Below are 6,606 nucleotides of genomic sequence, written 5' to 3'. Positions count from 1 at the left end.
AGGAAGCCCATTGTTGTAAATCCAAGTTCAAAGAAAAAAGAACCATGTCCCAGCTCAATGCCCTGCCAGGAGCTCCACAGGCGGGCAGGAAGAGGAGCTAACTCTTCCTTCCCTGGTGGCTGGGCGGGATAATGCCCACTCACACTGGGAGTGCAGGTGATTGGCTGGATAATGCCAACTCACATTGGGGAGTGCAGGTGATTGGCTGGATAATGCCCACTCACACTGGGGAGTGCAGGTGATTGGCTGGATAATGCCCACTCACACTGGGGAGTGGGGGTGGCTGGGCTGGATAATGCCCACTCACACTGGGGAGAGCAGGTGATTGGCTGGATAATGCCCACTCACATTGGGGAGTGCAGGTGATTGGCTGGATAATGTCCACTCACATTGGGGAGTGGGGGTGGATTGGCTGGTAATGCCCACCCACACTGGGAGTGCAGGTGATTGGCTGGATAATGCCCACTCACACTGGGAGTGCAGGCTGCTTTACTCAGCCCACCAGTCCAGATGTCAAGCTCATCCCAACACGAAACAGACACCCACCCAGAAACAATGGTTAGTCTGGGCACACCGAGGTGCTGTCAGGGTGACACACGAAATTAACCACCACCAGTTACCAGGTGGTAACTTGGCTCCTTTCCCGTGGAGCCCCCTGCTGGCAGGGAGAGTCCTGGTCTAGAACAGGGATCCAGAAACTATGGCCTGTGTGCATTTATTCCCTTTTTGCCTCTTCCCTTTCCCACTATTTTTACCAAAAATCCCTACCCAATCCAGATGTTCCACACATTTGTAAGGCCCCTCACTTCCAAGCTTTTAGGGTAAAATTCCCAAATGCACATTTATGTGTTTGTGAGGAACTAGAAAAAGAAACAGAGTAAGAACTCAGTAAATTAGGATGAGCTCCGTCAGTTCAATATTTACAACGTTGATTTTAAGCCAGACACATTTCAAACACTAAGAAAAAGTGGCAATGAAGGATCTTCTTGAATCCCAAAAAGCTAACAGAACCATTTCCAAGGATGGTTACTATGGAGCCTTCGGAGGGTGGGGGTGACAGCGAGGGGGCACCCAAAAAGGTGCTGACACTCTTAGAAGTTGATGTCCTTTCATGCCTTAAATAAAAACTGCTATCGTCAGAGATCACTGCTTAGCTTCACTCACAGCTGTGTGAAAGCTTCGGTTCTGCCGTTCGTGACAATAAGCTCTTTGGAGGTTTCTTGGAAACAAGCATAAATTACAAGAAATGCAGCAGTAATTATGAAAATTCAATATGCTGGCTGTCCAGGAAATTTAAAGATGCAAGAAAAACCATGAGAACTACGAAGAAACGTGTACCTCATGCCAGCACGCAGGCAGTACCTGGCTTGATTTGTGATCCACACACACACACTCTTTTTATGACTTTATTCTGTAAATAAAACCCACAAAGTCATAACTAAAACCTGCATTTACATCTAAAGTTATGCTGAAACAATTGGTGACAATGACAGGGCGGGCTGCTGTTAATGGCAACTTGGGGACTGACTGACAAAGAGTAAGGGGTCATTGAGGGAGTCAAGGCAGAGTTGCTCGCCCTCCTGTTCCATCCCCTACCCCCATCAAATGGCACTTAAAGATCTTGAGACGTTCATGCAAATTAGCTGGCAACCTTTCTTTGTTCCCCAAGAAATGGCCTGAATTTCAAGCTCAGTTTGACTGTCTGGGCTTGCTCTTTGGTTTCAATACAGCGATACTGGGGACATTGCTGTGCAGACAATCCCTAGCTGTGAGGACCGTCCTGTGCATTGTACAATATTTAGCCACTTCCCTGGCTCTAACTCACTGAATTCCAATAAGACCACCAGCGCCAAAAGCAAGTTGTAACAACCAAAGCTGTCTCCACATATTGCCAAATGTCCCCTGGGGGGACAAAAGTCAGTGACGAGCCACTGTGATAGCGAGCTTTATCACAGAATGAAGGTAATTTCAATTCGGACTTCATGAGAACAATATTTCAAGAAGTTTCAGGCCATCCATTTTAGCCCAAAAGACAAAATAACCCCCCAAATGGAGCACTATTATAGCTTTCCCATTGAATTTCTTTTTATATAGTATATAAATGTTTGAAAAGCATATATCTGTGTTTTATTTCAGTTTCATTTTGTCAGAATTACTCTGAGCACTTTGTGGTGTAGGAGTGGATTCCAAAGGCAGGGAGTGGAATCTGTAAGACTGTGCTGACAGAAAATGAGTGTTTGATTTACAATGGTCCAATTTGTCATGGCTCTCCAGGAATTGATTTGTTTGTGCACCAAGGGCCATTTGTAAATGAGCCCTTTGCCTCTATTGCTTCACCTGCTGGACAATAAAAGCAGTATTGATTGTTTCACATCCCCAAATACCTCACAATCTCCTTTGTCCTAGAGATTTCTTCAGGAGAAGGAAAACCAAGGATAAGCGAGGCACTAAAGACAGGACGAAGGGAAGATTCTGTCCAAAACCTCTGCCTAGGGATGATGCCCACGTCCAGGACTCTGATCAGCTGAGCAAGGCAGAGCAGTAGCACCACCGATGTTTCTGCCAGAGTGTGGTTATCAAACGCTGCCTAACAGTGCTCCCTGCTGTCGACGAAAGCCAGGGTAACAAGACCACCAACCAGGGCAAACTGTCTATTCTAAGAACAGAAATGGAGCAAAGAGGGGGAGAAAAAGATAGGTGTCCAAGAAAGCTCTCTCAGCCTTGGCAGATGGCAGAGAAGTGCACCTGCTGTGAACCCTTTACCCAACCCACCCTTTCAAACAAGCGCTGCAATGCACAGGAAGGGGCGGGGCACCATGTTTACCTCCACTCTTGCTGGAGAAGTTGCAGTGTTGAGTCTTCTTGCCTGTTTTTCTTTTCCTTTCTTTCTTTTTTTTTTTTTTTTTTTTTTGACAGGCAGAGTTAGACAGTGAGACAGAGTAAGGTCTTCCTTTTCCATTGGTTCACCCCCAAAATGGCCGCTACGGGCAGCGCGCTGTGCCGATCTGAAGCCAGGAGCCAGGTGCTTCCTCCTGGTTTCCCATGTGGGTGCAGGGCCCAAGCACTTGGGCCATCCTCCACTGCCTTCCCTGGCCACAGCAGAGAGCTGGACTGGAAGAGGAGCAACAGGGACAGAATCCGGTGCCCCAACCGGGTCTAGAACCTGGTGTGCCAGCGCCACAGGCGGAGGATTAGCCTAGTAAGCCACGGAGTCTTCTTGCCTATTGCTCCAAACACATCTGTTGGGCTGCTTGATGGAGTCTGTGTTGGAGCAGAGTGGATCTCTCTAACCTGTGCTCACTGTGAAGGTCATCTGGGAGGGGAGATGGTCAACAGGTAAGTAGGACTGGCATCAGCGCCCTCACGTTTGCCTCTCTTGGCTGGAAGGACTGGTCTGGGGCAGTCTCAGGAGAATCTATGAGGTGTGCACAGTGGTGTCTTCCTGCAGTGGTGTGCACAGCCACAGAGCTCACAGCAGAGGAGGAAAATCAGGAGTTCCCGTCTTGACGCTAAAGGAAGTGTGCAGCTCTCCAGCTTGGACATTCCTTTTCAACACAGGCTCTTCTTCCCGACCTGGAGCCCCAGGAGCAGCTCAAAAGCTCCTCTTCTGTGGGCTGCAGCCCATTGTCTTGACGCTAAAGGAAGTGTGCAGCTCTCCAGCTTGGACATTCCTTTTCAACACAGGCTCTTCTTCCCGACCTGGAGCCCCAGGAGCAGCTCAAAAGCGCCTCTTCTGTCTGGCTGCAGCCCATTGCCAGATATCCAGAACCATTGATTTTTCTTCCAAGATCAAGCCAGATAGAAAGAAGGGAAGCAGGGTGGCCTCCAGGCCGACAGAGTCCAGGAGCTCTTTCCTTTCCATAAGGACTAGGAGGGGGCTTGGAAAGGGACTGGGAAGGTGTAAACAAGAACAGGATTCCCTCAAGGGGTTCCTTGAGGGCAGAGCCTGGGTTTTCCAATTCTGTTCCCAATATTTAGCCCAGAACTCTGTATGAATTAAATATAGAGTTGATGGAAACCGAGTTGAATCAATCGTATCTTATACCCTGAAAAGCCCCCAACAAAGGTTTTGATGCTGCGACAGTTCAGATCTTCAATATTCAAGAAGAGCATGGGGCCTTCTGATGAACAGAGGGAAACAAGGGGGCCCAGGAGACCAAACCATTTCCGCACTTCCTGGCCATGTGCCCTAGGGTGTGTCCTTTCTGAAGCTCAGTGTCCTTAACTGTGAAACGGGAACCAGAACTCCCCACCCACCCACTTACCGAGTATTCTGAGGGGCAAACGTCTCAGTGTGCAGGGAAGACTGTGCAGCAGGTGTCCACGCCTGCGAATGCGTTGACCTGATGGAAGGCGAAGGATGTTCAGTCTGGAACACCTGCTGGGTTGTGGCCTGAAATTTCACTCATCTGTTCCCTAAAGCAACAGACAGCCTTAAGAAAATGCCCTGGGAACAGTGAGGGCACCTGCCTGCACTCAGGGCTCAGCGGACTTCGGAGAACAGGAGGAGGTGGGCAGGGACGGGGAAGAGACGTGAGTCGTGACAAAGATTCTCGATAGTAATCCTCCCCGTGAAGGTAGTGCAGGCTGCGCACTGAGAGCCCCTATGCCAGTCAGCACCCACTCAGGGAGACCCTGCCTCCAGAGCAGAGGCCTGCGGGGTCCCCTCATCGGCTCCCCGAGGCCACGATCAACACAGCAGACGACAGCATCCAGGGAGGAGGCCTCTGCCTGACTTCAAAGCAGCTGCAGGTTTCTGCTGTGTGTGTGTGTGCTAATTTTTATTTATTTTCATTTTACTTGAGAAAGAGAGCGAGTTAGTTCTTCAGTCTCTTGGTTCTCTCCACACATACCTGCAACACCCAGGGCTGGGCCAGGCCGAAGTTAGGGGCTTGGAACTCAATCCAGCTCGCCTACACGCGTGAAAAGAAGGCAAGGGGAGAGGAGGACCTGGGACTCAAGCCAGGCATTCTGATAGGAGACGCAAGGGTTCCAGGTGGCGCTTTAACCACTGCACCAAGCAACCGCTCCTTCTGTCGTGTGGGTGCCCACCGCCCAAGACAAACTGCTCAAGGGGAGAGGGTGAGCACTGCCATCAGCATCCCCCTCCAGTTCCCTACAGGGAGGCTCGCATCTTACTCCCACTGCTGCACAAGCACTGATAAAACAGTTGTCGGCAAAAGCAATTATTCTAGGCCGGCGCCGCGGCTCACTAGGCTAATCCTCCGCCTTGCGGCGCCAGCACACCGGGTTCTAGTCCCGGTCGGGGTGCCAGATTCTGTCCCGGTTGCCCCTCTTCCAGGCCAGCTCTCTGCTGTGGCCCAGGAGGGCAGTGGAGGATGGCCCAAGTCCCTGGGCCCTGCACCCCATGGGAGTCCAGGAGGAAGCACCCGGCTCCTGGCTTCGGATCAGCGCGATGCGCCGGCCGTGGCAGCCATTGGAGGGTGAACCAACGGCAAAGGAAGACCTTTCTCTCTGTCTCTCTCACTGTCCACTCTGCCTGTCAAAAATAAAATAAAATAAAATAAAATAAAATAAAATAAAATAAAATAAAATAAAATAAAATAAAATAAAAAGCTTGCTTCTTTAAAAAAAAAAAACAGTTGTCTGCAAAAGCAATTATTCTAGAGGCCCATGCACCTCAACCCAGCCTTGCCCTCAAACATTTCACAGGAGCCATGTACAGAAAGGAACACACTTCTGCCCTTTGGAATGGGCCCGAAATTTCCCACAGACAGAGGTGTGGGCTCTCAGGGAACTGCTCCATCCCCGCCCCACCCGTGAGGTAGAGCCAGGAGCGGGGCACTCACCTCTGCCCAGTCCCTGCTCCAGAGCCCTGGGTTAGAGAGAACGGGGGAAGGGGCTCAGAGCCTCCTCCAGAGGAATTCACCTACCCCAGGTGCTAACCTATAAAAAGAAAAGGAACAGAAACCGTCACGGTCACACTCCCTGGTGCCACACTCACGTGGTGTGGTGGAACCCGCAGTTCACCGAGCTCCTTATTTTCACACTAGTGGTGTCATATGGACCTTGACCGACATGGGGCACTGGGGCCCCTCAGCTGCAGCTTCCCCTCTAGGCGTGAAAGCCACACACCACAGACAAGACAGTACCGCGTCCTGCACAGCGCATGCCTGAAGCAGCCCCGGCACAGTGGGCAGGAAGACCACGTCCTGTGACGCAGCTCCTCATCAGAGCTACCCGAGCACTCCTGCCCTGGAACACTGGTCCCCTCCTCAGGCACGTGTTCACGCTTCCATTCCCTCGCTCACCCGTGGTGCAGCCCACACCTGCTGCGTGGAGCTGTGGACAGTGCAGGGGACTGTAGAAAACTGGAGTAGCTGGGCACAGATGGTGAGGATTGGTGACCTCGACGCCTCTGGGGAGGAGGGAAACACGATCTATTCACCCAGGACCCTGTGAGCCACGACTGCACTTCATCTCTTGTAAGAGGGGTGGGAAGCCACAGGGATCCTATGCAGGAGAGCAAGATGGATAGATCTGCTCTTTAGAGTTGGTTTTGCCTGCTGTGTAAGCAGTGGGAGGACACATACAACTCTTCCAGGAACATCAGGAGCGGTTCAGGTGGGAGACCAGAGATTCAGG

Source organism: Oryctolagus cuniculus, chromosome 7, assembly GCF_051225735.1.
Source record: "Oryctolagus cuniculus isolate XC-2025 breed Fujian yellow rabbit chromosome 7, ASM5122573v1, whole genome shotgun sequence".
Lineage (NCBI taxonomy): Eukaryota > Metazoa > Chordata > Mammalia > Lagomorpha > Leporidae > Oryctolagus > Oryctolagus cuniculus.
The sequence above is the reverse complement of the archived record's forward strand: the minus strand, read 5'-3'. Positions refer to the sequence as shown.